The following is a 27,447-nucleotide window of genomic DNA, read 5'->3' on the forward strand; positions in this document are numbered from 1 at the left end:
GTTTAGCTTAGCGGATTTCAAGCTTAGCGGATATCATTGCGATGTGATTGTGTCGATAATTTCGATGAATAAAACCTCTCTGTGTAATACGTATCGTGTTTGAAACTTGCTCGAATAGAATTAATAATATTAATAAAGACGTATACCTACATCGTGGGTGTTAATTCCATTATGAGAGATAAAAGTTAATACTATAAATACTATAAATAATTAATAAGAAGTGTAAAATTTCTCATTCTAAATACACGCAACAGTTATCAAAAACAGAACAATAATTACAGCTCTTGTGTCCTTCATTTTTCAATATGTCATGAATATACTCGACATTCACGGTCGACGCTTTGTCGCGGTTTCGTGGGCACGATAGTGAAGATTTAACGGAATCCGTTGTACGTTTTCACGGGCCACAACCGCAACGAAGCTGAAAATTACATGTATCCGTAATATTTGTTTGTGACGACAATTGTGATTTCTAATACATTCCAAAATATTATGTTAAATCATCATCCACTTGCGTTTAAAATTTCTTTTCATTTTCATATACATATATACATGGTTCAATTATATACATATAGAGAGACTAGATAGAGTATAGACATTAATATAATGTTTCAAGTTTTATACGTATGTATATAAAACGATATAGATAGCCAAAATATACTTTCCTATATGCTATACATTAGATTGTTAGAAATCTTTAAGACTGATATTGCAAAAGATAGAGATGCGTCCTTGACGCCCAGATTGGGAGAGCATCGGATCCTGAATTCCCTCACGACGCGTTTATGCAGAGAAAGATCGAGATGAGAGTAAGCGAGCAAGCGAGCAAGCGAGCGAGCGAGCAAGCGAGGCGTAGGCAAAGCAGCCGTAATAATGGACGAGAAAACGAGACGCGGACGGGTCGGCTCGGTGGTGCGAACGAGAGACAGAGAGAGAGAGAGAGAAAGAGAGAAAGAGGGATATGCGGAGGCGAACAGAGACGAACGAGGAACGGCAGAGCAGGGCAGGGCAGGGCACGGCGAACACAGGGCCCGAGGGCTCCCGCGCTCGGCAACGCCGAGGAGCGGCGAGCCAACGACAGGAAGCAGCAGCGACAAACCGGGCGAACGAGCCGCGCCGCGCCGGAGCGGAATGAAGAGTAGTAGAGAGAACAGAGCGGAGCTGAGGAGAGTCGAGCGAGCCGTTGGTTGCGGAGGCGACGTGGCTCCGGTCGTGTTTTATTTACTTAAGACCAGTAGCGAGCTCGGCGCAGGTAGAATTCCACAGCTGGAATCTTAATAAGGGTGGCCAGGGGTTCTCCCCCGGTCGCTTCATCCTTCCCCAACTACTCGTTTTCCTCCTCGTCGGCGCCTCGTTGCGCTGCTTTTCACTGCTTTTAAAGTATCAGTATCTAGAATCTAGAATCGATATCATCGCACAAATAAAAATAAGTTTGAGTAAGTAATAAACATATAATAGTAGGTAATTATATTTTTGAAAAGTCGATGCTATAAAAAATTCGGAAATTGATATTTCCAAGTTTTAGAATTTAGAGGTACTATAAAAACAACTGTTGTGCTATATGTATATTAGACATCAGAGCAGAAGTTATTTTTGGTAAAATTGATAACATTAAAATAACTAGAATGTTGTTTGAAGATAAGAACACGGATACTTTTGCCAAATGAAGCGGTTACTCACTCACTGGCGCGCTTCGTTCAGGCGAATAAAGATTATCGAGCGAAAGTCGAAGCTGAACACTCGCAGCTGCCACGAGACTAAAATCTAACCAACAATTTTTATTTTTGGCTAGCGAGGCAATGCTTAGGCATCTAGTAATGGTTTTAAACTGGAAAAAAAGAGAAATTTAACACCAAACACGCGAGAAGAGTCGGTTGTTTGTATAACGGTACTCATGGATAAACGCGTGTCGTTGCGTGTTATCTCGTGAAATTTATATTCAACAGTTATCGCGCTCCTCTGAAAGCGATGTCCTCTGCAACATTCCCGTAAAATCCTGACGCTCGTTAGAGCATTCGTCATAAAATCGCGTTTGCTCTGATTCTGAGAAATTTCATCTAATTATGGCCTCCTCCTTCCTTTAATGCAATAGTATATATAGTGGCCGTTTGAGCGTTCATCCATAGACAATTATGGACGCACCCCTGGCAATAATTAGCCAAACCGGTCGAGCTTGCGTGCCGGAAGTGCGTGAAATCGTCGTCGCTGTTACATATCGATATTTTCACGGATATTAGATATTTACATCTGTTATCTGAGTAATGTATAAGAGATAGATGATGCTTATTAAACACTCTAGATCTTCAAGCTCTCAATATAATCATAACAAACAAGATAAAAATAATACACTAAGAGAATCAACTAGCAAGCGTAACACATTAAAAATAGTAAAATTTCATTACATTTTACGTTCGAAATTCTAATTGTTGTCGTTGAGAAAGAAATCGAATCTAAAATTACCACGAGAAGACTAGGAAAGAGTGGTGTAAAATAGAGAGAAGAGGAAACATCGTCCGTGGCTGTACCGGTGAAATTATTGCGTCCGCCTAACTAATCCATACCGCAACGTATGCAACCCCTCAACCCCTCTGCGTGCGTGGAGTGCGTGCTACAGTCGAGTGTACCATTGCGCGCGAGCTCATATAACGGGTGACTTGTCGCATGCCGTTCAAAAATAGTATTATACACGTTATTCAAGCGGCTATGAACAAAATTGTTTCGTCTCTTTTGCTTATGAATGTACTTCAATTTGTCAATAAACAATGACACATTGGAGTATGCAAAAATACAATTTCTTTAAAGAATAATAATACGATCGACATATATATTCGCACACATTTGAAATGTTCACAAATTTATATATTATTATACAAAAATATCATACGGATTTTTAAATGTATCGGTTAAAAAAATTTTTTTTTTTAAATGTGCAACATTATATTGTATCTCTCGAGATAGAATTATTCAAGGCAACGAGCATCGAACGCAATCACAGCACGTTACATGTATACGGCGACACACACGAATCTCATATCGTGCACGTGCTACGAGGCTGTGTAATTTCGAGTCAGTCTGTACACGACGCGATGCATACGCGCGCGCAAGTGGCGGCGAGAACAGCGCACAGAGATGCACACACGCGTGCGCACGTGCATCACGGCACGCACGTGCTAAATTGCGGGGCGCGGTTGAGTGTTGCAGCACGACGAGAGACGAGAGACGAGAGACGAGAACAACTACACTTCGTTCGTAGATTTTCCTGCCGGAAACGCGCCTCGCGTATATTTATGGACGAGAGTAATAAATAAAAAAATAACAGAAAATAGCAACCAAGATGTTCGAAGATGCGCCCTGCAATTACGTTAATACCTCGGCCAAAAAAATGAAGAATTTGGCAATGGTATCACATATTTACAACACGCGCACTTGCCTCTATTTCACGTTTTATTTTTTGAAATAAGAATCATTTATCGCCTTTGTAAAACGCGTGCTCCTGGCTTCTCGTCGCGTGACATTAAAATTGCCAGTCTTCGTCTCGTCCATGCGGAACGAATTATTATATAGCAGCGTTTCCCTAACGATCGTTAATGTACTCGTCATGAAGGTAATGAACGAAAATTGCAATTTCGTTCTGCAGAACAAAAATTATTGCCAGGGGTTCCAGAGCGGGATGCACCACCTCGCGCCAGATCCTCTTCGATATAAAATTACGCTAACGACGATAATTATCATACGCTAATGTGTTCTTGCTAAATGTGACCCTATGTGCTGATGCTGACATTAATATTATCGAGCTAACTACCACTTCGGGACTGTAATAGTAGCTAATTCAGTAATGATACGTCTCGACACGAAAGCTAGCGATACGTCCTCTTGGCGCGCTTCGTTTCACCAACTCTTGAGAACTCGACTCCGGTTCTGATTTAAAAAGTTCATCATAAATCTTCAGAATCTATAATATACGAAAAAGACAACGGTTGGACGCATATGCATATTATCATTATTAACTAAGAAAATCCAGTGGCTGCATTTCAAACAGATTTACTGCTTTAATGAACAATTTTCAAAACATCTCGGAAGCAGGAAGTCGACGACCGACTCGTCAGATGAACGATTCGTGCGTATACGCTCATATGCGCAGGGGTTGGAACAATTACCCGATATATAGTTGTAACCCTCTCCGGACTCTCTCTCTCTCTCTCTCGTCGTTGTATAAAACCTACAGTGACAGCAGCGGGAATAGAGGAGGGTACGCGCAGGATCGGGGTTGTGAGAAGGGCAGGATCTCGCATAATGTCCGTGTAACACACCCTGCTCATCACGCGCCACTTGCTTCCCTCTCGTTTGAATCCCCCTTCCTCCCCCGTATCGAAACTGAAGCGACCCCAGAAAACCTACTGGCCCTGAACAGACCCTGCGGTAGAATAACGCATCTCTTCTCTCTCTCTCTCTCTCTCTCTCTCTCTCTCTCTCTCTACCCTCTCCCGCTACCATCTCGTTACGTCTTCCTCGCTCCACTTACATTCCTCGCTCCGTCTCTCATTCCCGCTTGCTATTAGCTCGCCGACTCGCACATGCAAGTTATGTTTATATTATGATATTAATAGAGAGTAATACGTGGCCTCCATCACCAGCGGTAGCACCCGTCGCAGCAGGTTGTTTGTCGGTTCTAAGAGGGCGCCCAGGGCCGTATAAACGAGTCCGAGGTATACCGAAGAGTGCAACACCCTCAGGCACACGCTTGATCGGAGCGGCGCGATGCGAGACCTACTAATCGACACGTCTGCGTCTGCGCAAATTCCAAATTTGTATTATGCTCAAAGAATCAAGTGTTGTGTGTGACAAAAGTTCTGCTAATCTATTAAAGTTCTATAAAACTTTAAAAAATACAAAATTTAAAGATTTACTTAAGATAATATATTTTGATCATTTGCGTTTATTCTCAGATATGTTATAAATGTAAATAAATAAATAAATAAATAAATATATATATATATTTTTACAACACTAGAAAAAAGATTAATGTCGAACTAGAATATCTATACCGTAGTTTCTGTAGGTTCCAAAAGAAATCGTGACGCAGATGGGCATTAATTGTGCGTTTTGTAGCGCCATATAACCAGAGAATAGAAAAAAGAAAAAGCGAAACCTGTCTTCCGCTATAAATTATACGACTACAAGGAGATACGTGAGCCCGAAGAAAGTTGACCTGTTGGTCGATGCATCTCGGGGCCACGAGAGCACAGGCCTATCATTTCGCTGGTTTGGAACACAACATTTTTGGCTGCGAAAGGACGACGAGGGGGAAAACACACGTTGAGAATTAGAGAGGATATCGTTTAAGTGGTCGGCGAAAAAGGGAGACTACCAGGAATTGCTGTCCGTCCGACTAGCCTTCCTCTTTTCGACCCAGCCTATCTGGGTATCCAATTCGAAAAGGGCTACCCCCTCGGAACCCGCATCTCGTTACGCGAAACATCGTGTAATTAGCACGTCGTTGCGATCCCGCTATATGTACATATATATATATGTATATATTATACATATATATATGTATAGGGGCTCGTATAAACGAATGATCCGCTAAGGATAGCGGTAGCGTCCTCGATCCAGGATTTAATGCGATCTACGAGTGCCCCAGTAGCGTATTACAAAATTCTCCTTTTTAAATATCATTGATTTCATAATATCACACACTAATTTTAATTTAAATAAAATAAATATATTTAAATTATGAAAATGCCATTTCTAATTATTAACTTTGTTGTGGCGACACGGCTTATAATAAAAGCGATTGTGAAATTGTGCTAACACAATCGGTATATGACTCGATTTGATAACATTAACAAAAAATCGATACTGATCTCCTATTCTATCATCATTGTCACCGTAAGCGTAAAGACCGCGTTGCCGCGCGGAATTAGAATAGAAAAAAGAGAAACAAAATAATAACCGCGCGATGTATAACGCACAATGTATAACGCGAAATTTGACCGCTATTGTTTAAACGATATCGAATTACTGCCCCATCGCCGCCGCCGCGATGCGATCAACACAATGGAACTTTTCGTATTTCGTGGTTCGCACACACCTCTCCTCTGTCGACCGCCGCCGCCGTTGCCGCGCCCCTCTCTCGCTCTCTTTGTGCCGCGTCAAATTCGATATCGAGTTATTTTTCAGCGTGATTACATTAATTGCCCCGGCGATACTGGCGCGCCTCTGATCACAGGCGCGATCGCTGTAATGTCGTTGGGCCGGTTATTCAGCCGAGAACGCGCGAGGTGTTTCTATTTTCAAAGATTAACGCGATTACGTTCCGTTGCAGTTTCGTCTAGCGGGCCCGTAACTATCGTTTCGCGCCTCTCGTTTTCTCTCTTTGGTTCCTCCCCTCCTCTCTTCCTTTTTACCTCGTTATATTTCATTAACGCTGCATACTCCGTCCGAGGAGACTCGACAAAAAAAAAACCGGAACATCATCATAGATATAGATGATTAAATATTTCTAGCGCGACATTTTTCATTTATACATCGATAACAGGTTTTGTCATTTATATTTATATCATTTTCAGTAATTAATATCGTGCGGGATATTAAATTCCGTCAACAATGCAGCCCAAATCCTTCGTGCTAACAAATTAAATTATTAAATTAATTTCGCAGTTCAGATTAACGCTATCCTTGTAACTGTTCATATCTAGGCTTGAGGCATGAAGATATTGATATCGCGATGCTATTATAAAATTCCATATTTTATACTAATTAAGGACAGGCATTCAATCTGAAAAATTGTAATAGAGAGACGTCAAGATATGAGATAAGTTTGGCATTTCTAATTAGATAACATGAAGAAAATGCAACAGGCTACCGACTCATCTCTCCTCGACAGCGATCATTGCCAGACATACCCATATTGACACTAACTTCTTACTTCTCGTCTATATCTCTGGAATAATTCAGAATAGGCCCTTTTTCGAATTTTGATATTTTGTTGCGGCTCTCTCGATAAAAATCTTTGTTGTGACTCCGACAGTGATAATCAATCGGGGGAGTCTAAAAAATATGTAGCTTACCAATTTTTTTCAGCACAAATAAGCTGAAAATTTATTTGTGCTGAATAGATATTCACAGATGTGCGTCACGTTAAAGCAGGGAATAGTTGGTATATTGAAAAGTATATATACAATTTCATGTTTTAAAAAGCATAAATATGGTTTTAGCCGTCGCTCATTATTTATTAAAATGTTATTAACAAATGTAACTAGAAGTATAACAGTTTGTGTCAATACTGAGAAGTAATTTGCTGATGTGTACATACCTACTTTCAAGTAAAAAATTGAACGTTTGCATGGAAAGTTGAAGGATACTTGGAAAAAAAAAAATAGGTGGGTTACATATTCTTTGGTCTCCCCCGATTGTCGAAGTCACAACAAAGATTTTTACCACAAAAGTCGGAAAAAATACCGAAAAAAATATCAAAATTTGGAAAAGACCCTATTCCGAATAATTACCTTTCTCTGGATATATAATGATGCGAGACCGCAAACTCATATGAGATCACCTCGTTTTCAATAACGAAACGAGCATCTGAACATACGATTTCCGGTAAAAACCAATGTGCGTGTTCGCGGTAGAAAATTAGAAATCCCGTGCCTATCTGCTATGTGATTTCCACGTAATAAAACGCGACGTTCGTCTCCATTCCAAGATCTCCATGATGGATGCGCACGACTCGTTAGATCAATCGTTCCGCCGCCCATTTGCCGCTTGCTCTCTCTCATTCCCTGAGCATAATATTTATATCGGTAACGCTCTCCCTTTCCACCCGTCGCGCCGCGAAATACAGGCAGTTCCACCGCCACCGCCACCGCCACCGTTACCGTTACCATCACCATCACCATCACCATCATCATCCGCTCAACCTATCTCGGTGACGATGGGCTGGTTCCCCGAGCGGAGCGGTGTTGATGCTAAGCTAAGCGAAGATTCGCTCTTTGATCTTTTGCTTCCTATATATAAACACGAGAGCGCGAGCGGGAAGAAACGTGCCTGCATGATGGGCGCGTGCATGTTAGGACGACGAGGAGCGAGGACGTTGTAGGACGATGCGTCGCGTCGGGGAAGCAGAGTATATAGAAACGAAAAGAGAGAAAGAACGCGAGAAGAGATGGCCTTCGTTTCGTCGTATCTCCTGCGTGGGGTCTTTATACGTCCGACTATATTCCCCCACATTCATTATCTGCATACGTTACTCAGGAACATATCATGCGAACGTGCTCCTGGCAGCCACCTCCCCATGTCGTTCTCCTCTCTCTCTCTCTCTCTCTCTCTCTCTCTCTCTCTCTCTCTCTCTCTCTCCCTCCCTCCCTCTCTCTCTCCGTATCTAGGATCGGCCGACCGGTCGTCGTCACAACCATCGCCCAATGTGGAAACGACATGCGCGTGTAGCTGCTGCTGCTGTTACTGTACGTTACTGTGTTGATATCGCCAGCAGACCCGTAGAGAAATGATAAATCGTTCGAACGAGATGTACCTTCTAAGGGAATCTAGTCTATGCGCCGCGCCGTGCGCGCGAATTACACTTCTCATCACGCTAAAAGCACAGCGATGCTTTGTTACTCGCTGTCGGAGATTTCGCGGAATGTCGAATCACGAGATACGTTTTCAAATAAAGGAAAAAATGACAAAAAGAAAAGATACGATTTTAGCAGACAATCTCACTATTATTTGTACTTCGTTATTTATACTACTGATAAAATTAGTAAACTACGATTATTGGAAATTTGAAGACAGGCTGTGAAAAACGCAGCGAGTGGTTACTAAATAAAAACTATCATCCAAAGTTGTGAACAATGTGACTTCGAACCGCGAGAACAGAGTAGAATATAGTACGGCGTTGTTTGGCGTGCACCGTTAATAAAGGAAAAAAATAATAACGCGATAATGAAACGGCGTGGCGCCGGTGTTTTATGGGACATGCGTGCACACGTGTGCGCGTTCACTTTTACGATATGCGGTGCAATGTGGTTTTAGTTTTACAAATTTACTATCATGGAGTTAAGAATAATTCTCAATTCAATGGAAATCTATTTCAAAACACTTTTGCACACACCTCTTTTCTTTTCTTCATCCACAATTTATCTCAAAGAAATAATTTTATTATAGAAGAAATTATAGAAAAAATAGAGACCTACTACGTGGTCATCTGGACGAGAAAAACGAGGAACTGCGGTTGAGTGTAAAAAATAGATATGCGACGATATCAACTGGAGCTGCGGAAGGCGGAAAGAGAAACAAATGAAGATATACGTATAAAGAAGAAAGAGATCGTTGAAAAAAAAATTCGCAACGCGACTTTACACTTATTACAGTCCCTGAATGTAATTGCAAACTCGTGCTGATATTCTTTGCGTTATTTCGAATTCGAGAGAATTTCAGTACAAGAATTCTTCCTTGAGACATAAGAAACGTCGGAAAAATGCTAACGCGACGATAAACTTTCGTATGCTTTATCGCAACAATCAAGTCTGTCGAATATGTGTACATGTGCATAAAGTTTGTTCAAAGGAAATTGAAATTCATGTCTTTCCGTTATTTGCGATCTTGTGTGTGTGTGTGTGTATCTCGTACGTCAAATATTTAACTAAGAAAATATTTATTTATATTTTAATGCTGTTCAATCAAAGAAAGAGAATAAGTGAAAGGGAAAGAGAAGAGCAGCAGTTGCGTGTCACAAAAATGTGAGTATTAGAAATTTAAATTAAAAATTGCGAGTATCGCTACCCCAAATGAGATTTTTGCACCAATAATTACATTACCCCTCACAATCAATTTCTATCACAATTATTCATCCAATCAGATAATCTTCGTATGAAATAAGATCGAGGGAGAGAATAAAGAAACAAATAAAAAAAGAAGAAGAGATAAAGCGAGATGAGAAGATCCGACTATGCCGCTTGTCCGGGTTTTGCCCTGTGGCGCCGATTAGGCCGCAATTAGGTCGACATTGTTATGTTAATGGCGGCCAGCTAGGGGGGATAATATTAGGGTGAGCCGTGGGGAATGATGTTATAATATTTCAACACCAGTACCCCAGGGTCGACGGCGCTCAATTGATAAATCATTTCGTAAGTGGCGGGGTGCGATATTATATTCATATTCGACAGAGAGAAGGGGGCGAGTCACTTGGCGAAACGAATCGGTCGGACACCCCGATTCTGTTTATCGGGGTGCCCATTCACGGATCATAGATCATGGATCGTCGCGGATAATCGCAATGTGTAACTGTCGACGAATGGGCCAACATTGACACACAACCATTTCCGCCCTAACTCCGGCGCGACTATTCTCTCTCTTTCTAACCTGGTCGGGATCAAGTGGAAGTCAATGATTTAGGGTGCGAGCATCCAGCCAACGCGTAATTCGTGATAGCTCTGTGTAAACACGAAAAGCGGAAGTTGTCTACAAGGGGTCTCTTCTCCGTATCATCTTATCTACGCATCCATCTTTCGACAAATAAGGGAAGATAGTCGAAACAAAGGGATCTATCAAGTTCTATCGATACATGTAGGTATATATTGGAATATGTTAAAATATCGAATTTAGGGGCACATAATATTTTTATAAGAAACTAAAAGAATGTGGCATTTTAATTAAAAAATACAATACAATGCCTAAATTATTATTAATGAAACATTATCGTAATCAAAATTAAAAAAGATCGAAGGTTTCGCTAAATTCGTTAATTTTCGTTTTTAAGTTTTGCGACGACAGCTGTCTTGTAGCGGTATCCATCGACGTGCCGATTGTCGTAAGAATGAGCCTCGTACGATATCTAAAGAAGCATATTCTACATGACGTATAACAGGTGGAACAATCCATTTGGAACCGACGCACGTGACTATTTGCCCCGCGCTGTTTCGGCGTTAAACGAGACACAGGTATGGTAGCTGCGTGACGATTCACCCCCGCGCGCGTGCAATAGTGGTTTATATTGCGGCTAGAACATAAGCGGGAGGTGGGAGGGAGCGCGATAGACAACCGCATGCAATTGATGGGGTGCAAACGGGGTCGACCGCGCCCGACAAGCCTCTCTCCTCTATAACGGCTATATTACGCGGACGTTATATTTATTTAATACATGGGGTGGGTCCGTGTGGCGCACAGCCGAGTATTATACGAGTTATTATTTCTGCTTGTGGCTTAGGAAAGCGCCCCCCCATCAGCCGTCGACGAATCGCAGTCCTATTGTGCCCGTTTAAACGACTATTGGGGTGAACATGATACTTCTCACAGTCGGTTGGATACGAGGGAAGAATGATTTAGTCAGATTAGGACGGACAGTCCCCGCTAATATGCTCATGGTACCACGTGAAAATCCGTGCGGACGACGAATGAGCGGAAACGATGAATGCGGGTGGGAATCGTGCGAGTAAAAGATTGAATAAGTAAAATGATGGGGTAAACTTATACGAATAGTAGGAAGTCAACGATCAAATCAACGAAAAATAAACGAATATATTAAAATATACGTACATACAGACATATTTCAAATGATAGACATATAAAATTTTCGAAAATCTTCAAACTTCAAGACGGAAATTTCGTTTTTTATCTCACGAAATGCATCAATGACATTCGGTTATAAAATAGTGAGCGTGGCGCGGACCAGCAGCTGAAATGCACTGCAAAGTGGGTAGAAGTTCGTAACTGCAGTAGAGATTGCACTTAGAGGCTTTTACACGCAAGTCGATGCAGAAAACCGCACTCGATACTCGACCACCCACATGGTCGGACTTTACGCGTCGGTTTAAGCTTTAGGCGATGCCGATTGATTTTATAGAGTCGAACGCGATACTTCTCACAGCTTGCGAGAATCGTCAGATTAAACTAATGCACCCTTCCCCCCGGGAACGCGTGTTTCACCAGTTCTAGTGGCCTCTCGTTCTATTATGATTCGGCGAACCGATGCCGGGGCCGGGGCTAAATAAGAGTCTATCGACTCTTGGACAAAGCCCCAACCGCATTACCATCGACCAACTTTGAGTGGTTATACTTTTAATACCTCTTAATACGACGGAGGGGGGGAGGGCAGAAGAGAGAAAGTCTTTATCCTTCTATTATCTGGCAAATCAGTGAGATTCCAAATTTAATATTCTAATAGTTTCTACTACCAAAACAAAATAATTGGTTTGTAATTTTTTTCAAACTTAGAGTATATTTTCTGAAGTTTTCCGCGATTCTTTTGTAAATAAATGCAGCTAAAATATATATAATAAAAGAGATATTTTACATGCGGCAATATATTTTTTACACAACAAATATTACCAAAATGAGAGAGATTATATATACCTACATATCAAGATCAGCATTGCTAAAGATAGCTGGACTTACCAGAAACAGAAAATGAGAAAAAACGAATATTAATTATGGAAAATCAGATAATTACAGGAATGTTGCGCACGGACAATAGCATCGCGAATTCGTTAGCTAATGGAAAATATGATTGATCATGCGTGAATCTTCTTCCTGAACTTATGCTATGTTTTCATTACCTTTGGATTAGATAAGTGAAATCGAAGCACTTCATATACATGCGCATTTTATATACAATACACACGCACACATATATAAATTAAATATACATGCATTTTGTTTTTGTATATCATATATGTTCAACATACATCTTATAATTTTTTGTTGTAGAATTATGTGTGTGTGTGAGTAAAAAGAAATTGTAATTAAGAAAAAAATTGATTAAGGGATCAGTTGCAGAATTTTTGTAGAAGAGGTTCGCAAAAACTATTTATTCACGTCGTATTTATAAAATCTACCGACTGAACCAATTGAGAGCGAACGAGACGCGTCATATTTTATCGCGGTCATTACAGGGGGTGTCGCTTATTCCTCCTCCCCTTCTTCCCGCTTTCACGAGTTAACGCTGGGGCGTCCCTTCGAAACGCGAGGCATAACATGACGAGAGAAAGAGAGAAAGCGAGCGAGAGAGAGAGAGAGAGAGAGAGAGAGGAGGTGCAGGAATTCATTACACGATATAATAAAACGCGCCAAAACGCCAGTTAGTCTCGATAAAAGCCAACGACGTAGGATAGCGCGCTAGGGATTTTTATAACGAGGCGATTCGCTACCGTAGGAATCCGTTTATCGGTACTCGAAAAATTATACGATCAGCTATTAAACCTGATGCAACGGAGCACGTTATATCGTCCGATGCTAATTAACGCTGCGAAATTGATTTTACTGCGATTCAAGCATGGAAGCCAGAGGAGACGAGAATAGCATCTGCCAATGCTGTAGATAAAAATTCATGGACATTTCGGTGAAGCGACGAGCGAACGGAGCGAATACACGCGCGCCAAATGGTGTCGTTGATCGAATCGTTAATCAGCGCCGACGTCCTTTCGCGGAAACGCGTGGCCGGCGTAACGATTTAACGCGATTGCCGTTCGTTACATCGCGCGTAGCTGGTGACAAAAAATCACGCCGCATGCAGCTAGCGCGAAAGAGCGCGAATACTTTTCCGCTTCTCGATTCATACAGGGTGGCAATTATCCTTAAGAATATAAGTACGTATCCCTTAATTTACAGTCGGAATTGATCCACACAGGAAGTTTAATTTCCGGTTGATTTTTGTTCCAGCGGGAGAACCCGGTGAGTAATTAATTCATTTGATGAATAAGATTTCCAACTGGACGAGAATTCCTCTGTATTATGGCGGCGTATGGTATTCGAGGTATTAACCGCAATCTTATTACTACAATGGCCACTGCTATTTCTCGATGTGAACGATTTAAGACTATTATTAATCGTCTTTCTCCAATTAGAAAATTAACTGCTTCGTTCTAATTTTATCGAACAGCATCGTGGTTTGTTATACAACTACGGAAACCGAAAATCCGTTAACGCGCCAATATTCGATGAAAACTGAGTTATCGTCACAAAGGAGACACGTACGTGGCACTTGAACGTCCAATAAGTATGTCGTAGCCGGCGCTTTCTGCGCCCGTTTGCGGCCGATATATATAGGGCGCAACATGAACTAACGCAATAACGACAGCGAAAGCGACTAAAGCGCGGCAGAAGCTCCATAATTACGGAGCACGGCAATCAAATTGGGAACACGCGTAAAGAGAAATGCGCGAAAGCGAGAGACGGGGAAGATAATTGCTCTCGTGACAGAGCGCCGACTGGTGCAACGGTTGATAAGGGTAACGTGGAACCGCTTATCATGGACTTCTCCCATTTAAAGGTGTTTGATAAAGGAGAGAAAAACCGCGGTAGCCGGAGAAAAAGAAAGAGAGAGAGAGAGAGAGAAAGAGAGATGAGATAGGTGCCCAGAATCTAGGTGGGACGACGCGAATGTATATTGTTCATAAATTAAGTATAAGAGTATAAAACCGTCGCGGAGTCGGCCTCTTTGATGCCAGATAGGCGGCAAACGCGTTTCCTCTATTTACAAGGCATGCCTGCCAGCTCACCATGATGGAGGGAGAGAGAAAGAGAGACAGAATGAGCGGTCGTGCTATGTCGGGAGGTGAGGGCACACGCGATAAGGTGCACTGATTAAGCATTAAGAATTAATACAGGCCTGCGCATAGATTTCTCTCCGTTCTACGGCATCGTGTCGAGCATTAAGCTCATTCAAATTGGAACTCTCGCACGTATTTCCCAATAGTTGATTTCCCAAAGTACTTGGCGCGATACTGTTAAATCTTTAGGACCATTACAATGAAATAGATGTTCCAAGTATCGAAATACCGACATCTCTTCGATTTAATCTATACCGAATACTGCCGAGTTTGTAAACTGTTGATACAACGGCTGGAAAATACGCAAGGAATTTTCTTGGTGCAGTCGGCTCTAGGCACGTAAATTACATTGCCGCTGTTGCTTCGTTGAAAGATTTATGCGTCTTGCATATATAATATTCGCGTTCACGCGGCATGCCCAATACGGCATGTCGGCAGCGACAGTGGCGGTAGCGGCCTCTGTATATTGAATAATGTGGCGTTATCAGTTATCGTTCTAAGATTTAAAGCGTATCTATATCTTTTCTTGTGCAATCGATACGTCGAAAATCGCGTGGGTGGTGGCGAGCCACATAAATGATACGATAATAATTCGTTCTATGGTACGTCTGACGCTCATGTCAGATCCGTGACCGATAAGCACGTGCGCTTCCCGAGTGAGCTCACGTGCCGCATCTAGGAATGCACGATATATGCGAGAGATGCAGTAAGAATTTTGCCAGAAGCCAAGTTAGGAAATATCGCGAGAATTTCAGCATGTGTATCATATATGAAATAAACTATATATCTACAAGAAAATTCAAATATAAGAAATAATATAAATATGTACTTGTTAAATATTCAAGCAAGAGTAATAAACTAAAGTTAAGTACTCTCAACGATGATTCTCGCAGTTGCGAAACTGGAAAAATACCGCGCGACGTCACATGGATATTTTGTTAAAATCCTACAACATGTCGATTTCGCAAAGAAAGTGTGTGTGACATCAGCAGAACAAGTCCTTAAAACTATCGCCGATTGAGGCTGTTGCCGACGCTCGGCAACGACTGAGCGGTCATCATCAACTAGCAATAGACCAGGCAATTTTTCCACGTTGCACATCCGCCCTCTCGATACGGTGTGTCGCGGAAAGGACACGTCTATATAATATTAAAAAAAATTTTTTTGTTTTCAGCAATTTGCCTCGACGACCCACCGCCAATTATTGGCGAAGACCACGATGGCGGCAGCGGCGGCGACGGCGGCCACGTGGAATCTCGATCGTTAGGGCTGTTAACGAGTTCGTGCTGGCACGTGACACGAGTAGCCTCGTGGTCTTGAGATTTCTCCGCCACGATGCCACGCGACGACGACGATGGAGAGAAGAACGACGTTGCGTTCCCAAGTCAGTGAGAACCACTGACTGGCACGTCCGGTGGGGACCGGCTCTCTCGACGTAGGGACGAAAGAGACGACGGTGGAGGCGGAGGAAGGAGAAGAAGACAAGAGAGATTGAGAAGGACGGAAGGTTGGAGAAGGGTAGCGGGGGAGGAACGACGCAGGACTGTGTTTGGCTTTCTACGAACCCGTCGCTTATTTAAACGAATTACATGAAAATTTGACGGCGTGCCATTATTTCTGTTTATGGGACGACTCGCGCCAACGGTGGAACGCGCGATAGTTGAATGATCATAATCGCAATCGTTTCTCCCTCTGTGGCTATGCGATAACGGAAATCTTGTAGATAGAGATATAAATTGATATAATTCGAATTTGATTTTCGATGTTGCAGATAAAAAAATATGTCATGTTAATCGCAAATAAACATAAAAAGCCTTTCTGGTGATTCTATTCTATCGATATAATATCAGACTCACGACTCATTGAAATTATATTATCAATTTCAAAAATACTTAATAAAGGGAGAGTCGAGAAAATCGAGCATTTTTGTCACACGTCGATTCTGTACAATTCTATTCGTTTAAGAGTGCGGTGAAAGTGACTGATGTCGTGGAGCGTTTTTTTAAATTCTCTACTTCAATTCTTATCTTCTCTCGGAATATAATGAATGTGCGTCCTATTCCGAGGGACAAAAATCTCCGGGAGCGGCTCTCATAAATGGATACGCGAATCTCGTGAAATAATTCAGCGAGACTAACGCGATTCCTCATTAATCTTCTCTCGCGAGATCCATTCCCCTCGTGTCGAGTCGACCAACACAGTATACGGTCGCACACGCACCATACGCACTTGGTCGTCCCTGAACGAAGCGTAGCGTGCGTAGGGCAGCCGAACGAAGATGCGAAGCGCGCATCGCCGATCGAGAATCGAGAAGATGAGAAGGCATCAAACAAAGAGAGAAAACCACGGTAGGAAGGAGGATAGCGTATAATAGTAGACAAGGCTGATAGATCATGTCGAGGGCCAGTGGAGGGTGTCCAAGCAACCGCGTCGGTAACGAGGAACGGCAGCGACGTCGGCGGCAACAGAGGCGACACCCACTATACTCACACAGTCGTGTATACATATACGACGTATACATACATGTGTGCAGATGCACACAATTCCCCTCTCTTTCTTTCCGCCTCTTTCTCGGCCATTATCCTTCTCTCTCTCTTTCTCTTGGTCCTGACCATCCTCCTCGAGCGGTCTTTCTAACCATATTTCTCTATACGTTATTCTACTCTTCGGCGCCGTCTCTCCTTTTCTCCCATTCCTCTCCTCTCCTCTCCTCTCCTCCCCTCTCCTCTGCCGACCTCCATGTCTCCCTATCTCTCGCGTACTCCTCTCTCGGTTACAATGTTGCCGCGTCGGGTGTACGCGGCATCATCGCTGGCTGCGTTCGTTCTCTGAGGCTTTACACGGCAGGCGCAGGGACGTATTATGCGGACGTATGCAACCCGTTATGCGCTTCGCGGATCCGTCCACCGCCACTTCTCTTTCTCTCTTTCTCCCGATTCGCGGCGCGAGCGAACGCCTAATTCAATTCGCTCAGTCAGGCGGATAGATGCACCTCTTCCATCTCTCGACCCTACTGAAGTCGTCGATCACTTCGCGTAAAATCCGATTGCAATGGACGTTAGAAGATAATCGTGAATGAAAATCGCGTCATTCGATTTTCGAACGCGCATCCTACTTTAAGAGATTACAAATGTCAAAAGATTAATCGATGAAAATATTGTCACCAATGTAATACTAGTTTGTTAAATAATCGCTAAATGCAAATGCGTCACGTTGTACGTGCTGAAACAAGAAGCGCTTGTAATGCATTGAGTAATTGCCAAATAGTTGCATCGTCTGCATCATCTTAAACAATCGCGGTTATATGTACAAGTAGAGCTACGTGTGCGGCTGCACTTCGTAACAGTTTATTGGAATACGAAACCACGTTATTCGGCTCGATAAATAAATCCGAGGTTTATTCGAGCTCGTCTAGTCGGCGGTAAAGCGAACGAAGCGCATCGATTCGTCATACATGTATCCCTTGCGTCCTATTTTTAATCATCGATATTAGACACATTAATTTGTATCGTATCATTCATTTTACATTTCGGGAGAGATCGTTCGTCGAAATGTATAAAATCGACCTGACGAGAACGTAATGCGCGGTTCTTTGCACGTACGACGACGCTAGATCGGATTCTCGTTGGATTCAAGTGGGTCGTGCTAGAGCTTCGTCGACGCTGCGGTGCTTCGCGTAATCGCGAGACGCCTCGCTGCGCCGCGCCGCCGAGAGAGAGAAAGAGTGAGAGGCGAGCAGTCGACGAGACGAGAGACGCGAGAGTCGAGACGAGACGAAACGAAAGGAAGGGAAGAGAAGAGAAGAGAAGAGAAAAGAAAGGAAAGGAAAGGGAAGTGAGGTGAGGTGAAGCGAGACGAGGCGTGGGCGCGCAAAATTGGGAGAATACCACGACGCGCGGCGCGGCGCGGCGCGGCGCGGCGCAACGCGGCTCGTCCTGCGCGGAGAGACGGACGCAGAAAAGGCGGTCCGCGTGCGCGAGCCTCGTGTCGATGCAGCTTCCATGGCGAAGCATCGTTGATGGATCAGGTGACCAGACAGCTTTATTCTATATACGTATAAGTACCTCCGCTTCTTTCAATTTCATCACAAAGACATGATCTATGTTAAAAATTAAAAATTTTTTTAAATATACGGCGTCTACAATATAATTTTTACAAAGACAAATTCAACCTCGGAGTCAATACAGAATAAGTTTAACCGAGAGAAAGCGCGGCACGGTATCTTACTCTTGTGTAATGATGTATAATATAAGGAGTCATACCTCTCCTTTTATACGCATCATCAAATATGCATTCTTAGCTAATTGCGAAAATGTCTCACGCGGGTTAAAACTGGACACTATTTGTGTCCAACGACAGGCACGACGCGGCATAAACAAACGAGCGAGCGCTTTTCCACGCTACTAGATGATGGATGAGCGCCTACACACCGCCGTTGTTAGATAAGGAACCGAGCGATTGCGATACGCGGCTCTGCTTTACTAAGCGCGCGCACGCGGCAATTGCCGCGCGGCGCAGTTGCCGCGGCAACGAAAGCAGTTTCGCCTCCTTTTTCTCCTCCTCCTCCTCCTTCCTCTCCTCTTTTTCTTCCTTCTCTTCATCTTCCGTCTCCCAACGCGGTGTTGTTGTTACCACTTATCGCAAAAACTGATCCGACTCGCGGCTTGCAGCCACGCGAGTCGCCTTGCGGAATGTACTATGAGGCGGCCGGGCCGCTCTTTAAGGAACACGCGAATATTCAAACGAGAGAAACTTTGTCTTGTTACAAGTATTTCAAATATATTACGTAAGTCAAATAAACACTTTTGTTTCGGATATGTTTCTATGTCTTTACGTCTGTATATTTAAAGAATAAATTTTATAGTTTAGTCTAACAATACAATCTTATATGCTTTTTGAATTTGTGACAACTTTAACCCTCACCTCATTTTTTAATGATATAGTTCTTACAATTAGTGATGAAACAAGCGTAACTAATTCTTGTAGGGTTCAGGAGACGGAAGTTGATTTTAAAAAGGCGTCAGCCCAAGGCACCAGAGACATCGTACGTTCATTTTAGCGACCGGTGGGCCTGGCCTGGGAAACGAACGGGGGTCCGATTACGATCGCGGATTCGGGGAAAGAGCGTCGTGAAACTGGCTCGGTACGGATCCGGGCGCAACCCGTGTGTGTGGACGCAGGAAATACAATATTTATGTTGATGCTGCGCGCGTCGGGCTCGGTATTTAAGTTGTGTAAATCCAATATAAACGCCAAACCTGTAATAAATAACTTCTCGGCTAGCCGAGGGGATATTCGGGGATGAAGAAGAGACGAGAGAAAGAAAAGACGCGCCGAAGTGTGAGGAGGAAGAACGGATTCTACAATGAGAAAAAAAGAGAGAGATACTGAGGCGATGGGAAGAGGTTATATTATACCTGCCTTGAGGCCTTCAGCCTTCGCCTTCGAGAACAAGATGAGAAAGTACGGACCTCGCTTGGTCCCTCTTCTACACGTTCCGTGGACAAGGACAGTGGCGAGCACGGAGAGGAGAAGTAGGAGGAACGTCGAGGTATCCTCCGAAAAGGGGCGGAGGAGTTTTGACCCTACGCTAACGGGACCCCTCCTCGCTTCTTTCTCGCTCGTAACGCGAATCCCTCGACCCTCGGACCAAATAATAGTCCTCGGAGTCGACTCGATGCCCACATGGAAACAAGGAGACATCTACGTTCGTCTTGAGAGTGAGTGAATGAGTGAATGTGGGGGAGGGGGGGAGAGGGGGAAAAAGAGAGAAAAGACTACTTCTAAACTCTTCATCATCTCTCTTCTTTTCACCAACTTCTCGGCTTCTCGCTCATTCCCTTCCTTTTTAGTCACTTCAATTTCCGTGTTACGCAATGAGAAATCGTAAAGCAGGTACCTAGTAGTCAACGACGAACGAGGGGGTCTCACAAAATCGAGCGGGTGTAGTTTAGCGAGGTAAACATCCGCGACTAATAAAAATAGCCATAACATCAAGATTTTTCCTTTTTTAAAAGAGATAGATTAGTTAAACTATAAAAAAAAAAAATTAATTTCTCATGCTTGTGTGAAAACATCTAGATCTAGACATTTACATCACGCGATAGCATACACATATTATAAGTAATTAATAAATTAAGCGCATATATTATATTACAATTTCGCGTAGAATTGCAAGTCGCGTGTATGTTATTGCAGCCTCTAATAATCAAATTAATTATTATTCTTATCTAAATAGATGTATAATTATATTATCTATGACAAACAATTTTATCCTATGGATAAAAAAATTAAGACTGCATTCGGAAGAATTGTCTGAAAAGAGCGTCATGGCTCCTCTTCAGCGTGGTGATCGCGATCCGAATGGACATCACTATCACTCGAGATCGCGCACAGAGAGCGAAAGATTGCGAGAAGCGGAGTATGGCGAGCAAAATGCAATTACGTGAAAGTGTATGTTTTCGGTACCTAATGACAACAAGCTGTGGCGCATCCGAGATCATCTACCTCTACGGAACGACTATGTGCTCGCCAGGAGCGAAGCGCGTGACGGTCGCCGCTCCTAGCAAACGAACAGAAGCCGAAGCTACAATAATACGCCCACGACCGTTTTCTCGAGTTGGCCAGCCGCAGCGGCCAAGCGTTTCAAGGCGTCGAAGTTGCGCCGTCCTCTCGCGCGCGTTCGCACACCGCGTCGGCGAAACTCGATTTTCGCATTGTTTGATGTCGCCCTTCGGCAGGCGGCACGATAATGGAAATACATGTAACTGCACTGTTTATACTCAATTTCGCGTTGTGCATTCTGTGGTAGATAAGCCGCACTCGGAAGATCACAGATTAATCTACGTTAGATGATGCTCTGAGTGAACGTACAAGTGGGAATAGCGACAGAAGTGCGTAAGAAATCAAACAATCGGAAAAAGTCGCGAGGGGATGAAACAAACAGACATGAAAGCAAGTTGTTGGAATATTTGATACAACAAATAATTATAATATTTAATAGGTACGTTATCTATGCAGACTTGTGTCAAGAGATATACAAGCTACTTCAATTAACCCACTTCGAAATGATAAACAATCGATAGTACAACATATAGAATGTGTAAAAGTGCATACTTGAAGCTGTCGCGTAATCGATGATTTCGCTATGGTAAGACTAACAATAAAATCGCAACTGTGAACTAATGGCAGCGATTCTTTTGAAAAAATGCTCGGTTGCGGAGAGGAGTAATAATGTTGCGCCCGCTGACTATCGAAGGCGTTTCGAAGCGCTCGTGCTCGCCTTTGCAGCACTGATATACAAGCCAGGCCCTAGTATATAGATACTACTACCCGTTGGTAATTACCCGTCGTAAATCGTGCCGTTCACCGAGGTCGCTCCCTCGAGTAACAAGGCGGCCAACTTTGAAGGCAACACAGAAGGAACTAAACTTGGCTACCTTTAGGTGATCGTGACTCCGTCGGTAGAATCTACGTAAAAAAAGAAGCGAATCAGTGGCGAATCAGTGGCGAACCGCGAGTATCGGAAAGCTCTACAACTGTAGTACTGAACAATCGCGCGTTAACTCTTTCAATAGCCGTATTGTTGCTGGTCGAATTTTGTTGATGATTATCAGGTTATTAGCGGTTATTTTTATTGAGACCGCTGTATTGGAGCGATCGGAGCACGAAGAATATATAGAGAAGAGACCGTTTTCTCGATGCGAAAGAAGCTGGATATATATAAGCGCGTTTCAACCGTGGCATTTCGGCGTCGCGCAATTACGGCCTGTTAATGGCGCGGCGTTATGGCGTCACACGATTTCGTAGCGAATATAGCCGGTTATAACGAAAAGTGCGAAGGCACCAAAGTTACAAGAGGATAAAAGGATGCATGCTTCAAGCTTTTACGGACGAACGCCAGTGAAGTGCGAAAAGAGATAGGAATACGATGGATGGACAGAGGGAAAAAGAGCAGGGAGAGGAAAAGGAGGAGGAGGAGGAGGTGGAGGAGAAAAGCTCTGAGGGAACATACGCATTATCTAAATGCGCGACACTCTGTGCGCTCTATGCAACCGCCTCGTCTCTATGCACCAAGCTACCGTGCTCCCTCTCTCATTCTTTCCCTGTGTCTCTCTTATAGTTATCTTCACTGTTCTCTCTCTCTCTCTCTCTCTCTCTCTCTCTCTCTCTCTCATTTTCCCGAGCTCTTCTTTTTCTCTCTCTGTCTTTTGTTCGCTAAGTGTCGCGTATTCCGAGTGCTGTCCAACGATCGTTGTCAAGTGGGCAATCTTCGGCTCCTCGGTACTCGGCCTCGACGAGGCGGCGGCGGTGGTGACGACGACTAGGTCCTTCCAGGGAAGAACGTTTTTAAACGAAAGGGATAAAGCATTTCACGTGAAGGACGTTACGTATCGGATGGTATCTCGTAAACCGTCAAGTGGCGGAAAAAATCGCGATTATAAAACTCATAGTTGCTAGTACAATCAACATTCTTTGAATGCTTAAATGCAGGTATAAGATAAATCAGTTGGGCTTAATGTCTCGTACAGTGATCTAACTAAATTTGTTTCACCATCTGTTCCAGAAACTCAGTCTGTTGGTTGTTTATAGTTTATAGGAACAGCTATAATCTTGTGGTTAATTAACTTTTAATTCTAATTAACTTGGTAGTTTGAAGTGCGTGACCGACGAGACTAGATTTTTTTAAAGGCATTTCACCTGTCGCTCTACACCTGTCTGTGTTCGTGCCACTGACAATAAAACTTCAATGCTAATAATTCCTTCAGATCTTAGCCAATATTTTGCCAAAATTGGATATTTAATTCATGGAAAACGACTACTCGATAGTAGGTCGTAAACTGCAGGTGCACATAATTAATCGATCTATCGTGACGTTCAGAAATTATCCGTCGTTGTCGATTTGCGTCGTGGCAGATTACCATCGATATTTGCTGGTAGAGAACATACGTTCCCCATAAAATAAATAATGTGTGTGAATATAATATACAACTGATGGTGGACGGAAAATTTATGACAAAAGGAAATAAACGAGAGTAATCAGTGGACTTTTAGTGGATCCCTAATTGAGCCTTACTTGATCCCCGAATGACAGTTCGACACGTCAATTATCAAAAAACTTAGTACATTAAAACGTAGAACGATCTTATTACGACCTCTTCCGTTCGCATCATAGAAGTACACTAAGTACAGCAATATCAATCGGGAAAAAAAAATTAATTACTTTAACAAGGAATTATCTAACTAGGTAGAAAATAATTCATCCTGTAAAATTCGGGTTATGAATCGATATTAATGACATTTATGGACATTGTTAAATATGCATTCATTCGTGCATCCTGTTAGTATACGCAACGCTTCTTCTCGGTACTTATAATTTTCCGACGAGACGGTCGAGACACTGATTGCCCCTTTTGGCCAAGCCATAATTAACGTAGAAATATTCGATGCTTTTGGTGGCAGATCAACGACGGCGCAGGAGGTGTCGAAATCGACGGAGGTGCGATATACGACATTGCAGCTGCAAGCTGCAACTGGTCAAGAGACTGGCCCGCGAGGCAGAATATCATCGGCGAATTCGACGAACGATCGCTCGTAAATTACTATACCGACGGCTCCACGGTACACGCGCGCGCGCGCGCGCGCACGCGGGCGCGCACGGTTCGTACCGAAAAACGCAAACTACGAATTCCTGAGGTGCATCAGCAACGTAGTCGGAGTCCCGGTCGTTTTTCTTTTCTTTTCCTCTTTTCTCTCCCTTTTTTCCTCATTTTTTTCTCTCTCTCGAACGGAGGAGGCTCGTTGCTGTTCCGAGCGAAGAAAGTCGGAACATCATCGCGGCCTACGGCATCGGAATTCCGAGACTATGGGTGGGAATTCATAAAATTTTCGTTCGACATTTAACGACGACGCGCGCGCGTCGCTGTTTTTCGTACGCGTAAAATATACTCAGGCCGTAGCACTCTCTCAGCTTTTTCAGTCCTCGTTCTTTAATGCCCGGAGTTTAAACGAATTTACATTCAAGTTCTTCGAGTCACAAATCCTCGACGATACGTCAGTTGTGTTATGGAAAATAAAGTCGACGTCCGATACACAGGACCGATATATATCGGCAAAACTGGGAATTGGAGCGTCGCGTTTCATGTTAAATGTGCGGCAAGAGAACGCGGATCAAAGAGGCGAAAAGGAGCAAGTAACGCGAAGAGCGAGTATAAGCGAGAGGAGCAAAAGAGGCGAGAGGAGCGTGTTGTAGAGAAAGAGAAAGACAGAAAGAGAGGGAGAGGGGGAGAGAGAGAGAGAGAGAGAGAGAGAGAGAGAGAGAGAGAGAGAGAGAGAGAGAGAGAGAGAGAGAGAGACAATGACACACACCGCGGTGGCTGGTTAGGGGAATGCAAATAACAGGAGGCGCCGATGTTTTCGAGTCGGCTAGTAAGCCCGCGAGGGGAGCCTGAGCGTGTGTTTCACCGATGGTTAGCGTCAAATATTTGGTGCGTGCGCGAAGTATGGCAACGCCGCGCGCGTATTGAGAGAGAAAGAGAGAGAGAGAGAGAGAGAGAGAGATCTCCTCTTTCTCCTCCTCTTTGGTGTTCCACCACCACCACCATCGGCACCTTCCCCGCCGTCACCGGCATCACCACCACCGTCACCATCGCCACCACCGGCCGCCACCTCATGCCTCCACTGCCTTTTCCTCCTCCTCGTCGTCCAACGACATCGACGTCGTCGACGACGACGACGACGACAACGATGATACGCGCAACGCGCGATAACGTTACGCGCCCTGTGAAAACTAATTAATTAGTTACTTTTCTAGCGCCAGCGTTAACCAACAGCAAGAGAAAGACAAAAGAAGAGAAGGTGCAAATGCATAGGATAACTTCCGTGGCGACAGGTAGACTGGAGCTCGAGGTAGACTAGAGACGGCTTTTCGGACGAGCGAACCGCGTTGCTATGACTCAGTTAACGAGCAAGCTTTCAGCGAGGAAGGTTTAACGAACTGCTCCAAGTTTGGCGCAGAGAAGTCGCGAGGAGAGAACGAACGCCTGGTCGCGCGTCATAGGAGAAATTCGTTTTAGACTAAAGTATTATCCGTGAATACGCGCTCCGATCGTTCTGTAAGATTTACAAGATTGATCGGGTTATCACCGATGTTTCAGAAGAAACAAAAAAATTTGTCAAAAAGATCAGAGAATATCTGACGTGATTAAACTTATCAAAGGCTCGATTAGCTTATATTTCAAAATCGATCGAGATCAAATTAATGCAAATATTAATTTAATACCAGTATTATTGTGACATGTATGTGACGCGAGAGAAGAAGAAAGTCCATCTTCCTTGATAGAGTTTGAGGACGCGTATTAAGAAATAGCATTGAAAAACATAGGGAATTCTCGCATTTATATAGACTAGGCCCTCGTAAAAAGTTCCACCGTCAAACGTTGCGTGCTCCTTTGTAGCCGTGAACTCTTTAGGACTCAGCCCCTCCTTAGACAATTTGCTGGTCGCCTCCATAAGCGGACGCGCGGTAAGCCCGCTGGCGTAGTCGACTCGTTTCCTGTCGTTAACGCATTAAGGGTTCACAGACGGGGAGAATACCTTTTGTCGTCGCGACGGATTAGGAGAATCCCATTGATTTCGCGGGAACCAGCTTGATTTCGATCTGCCCCCATTATTTCTACCGCAGGAAATCTCAGCAATGATAGTTAAGACTTTATTATCGTTATCAATAACAGTAAAATGTAACTTACATTATTGATAAAAATTCCGATAGTGAAATGCAGAACTAAAAAAATATACAACATATACATGTGTAAATATAAAAACATATATTATATAAACATATATATGTTAAAATACATATTTTGGATTAGATCATTAAACGATGTCTAGAAAATTACCTAAAAGTTTCTCGTCTTTGGATCGCTTGTTCGGATGAGCTAACGGATTGCTCACATGCGTTAGGAAGAGTGGTAAAAATAAAGATAAAAACGCGAGCAAAGAAACGTAACGCGAAGAGACCGAGGGGATCAGTAATACGAACAAATTGCGAGGAACACTGAGGCCATTAAAGGAGCGAAAGTGGCAAAAATGCGAACAAGCACTTCTCCTTTTCTGTGTATAGGTTCTCTCGTGATGTGAGCCCTTCTTCTTTCACAATCCGTATTTATCGTGTCCGTTTCATATCGCTAATACGTGAAATATAAATAAAAACAAGAATGAACATAAATTATGTGTTTATATATCGATAATGAGAGATATTCATTGAAGAACTGCCGTTAAATAAAATTAACGAAATTATCGCGCGTTAACGCAACAAACATTTATGCTTTGTAATAAAATTAAAAGTGCCGAGACTGATTGTGAGAGACCGTCCTGAGACCTGCTACGCGCAAAATGTAATATGAGATAGGTTGTGGAGCAGTAATAATATATCCCGGTAAATTCGAGCCTTATTCATAACATACATGATTGGATTTTATTAATTTTCATATTAACGAGACTTTGTAATAACATGATAACATGAAAAATTATTTCTTGTAAAATTTATATAAATTAAAAAATGAATACTTTTTCAATCATATGAGTTCATGAATTTTGTGTGTGTGTGTGGGTGGTATGTGAGAGAGAGAGTGATGGTGCCATATTTATATATGTATAGTATAAAAAACTGCATGTATAAATGTATATATACATTTGTACTTTCTTATAAACCCTTTAGTTTTCGGAATGCAATAAACATCGCGGGTAGATTTATCATTCGATGTATTAGCGAGGCGAGAGATAACGCCGAAACGAGAGCCCTTTGTCGATATAAATCTCGGGTCTCATTACGAATACGTATATAATGCATCTCGCGCTTATCGATATTGATTTATTCGTAACTCGCCTCTTCGTTTTAACGTCT

The 27,447-nt window shown here is 43.0% G+C and overlaps 1 protein-coding gene and 1 long non-coding RNA gene across 2 annotated transcripts in view; one reads left to right on the top strand and one right to left on the bottom strand.

The window, feature by feature from the left end:
- Positions 1 to 27,447, bottom strand: part of LOC139824402 (protein pangolin, isoforms A/H/I/S) — a 176,455-nt gene that overhangs the window by 100,990 nt on the left and 48,018 nt on the right. The window lies entirely within an intron of this gene.
- Positions 9,034 to 16,577, top strand: LOC139815947 (uncharacterized). Its single transcript, XR_011732867.1, has 3 exons — positions 9,034 to 10,563; positions 10,757 to 10,937; positions 15,718 to 16,577. It is a non-coding gene; the product is annotated as an uncharacterized lncRNA (long non-coding RNA).

Source organism: Temnothorax longispinosus, chromosome 1 (assembly GCF_030848805.1).
Source record: "Temnothorax longispinosus isolate EJ_2023e chromosome 1, Tlon_JGU_v1, whole genome shotgun sequence".
Classification (NCBI taxonomy): Eukaryota; Metazoa; Arthropoda; class Insecta; order Hymenoptera; family Formicidae; genus Temnothorax; species Temnothorax longispinosus.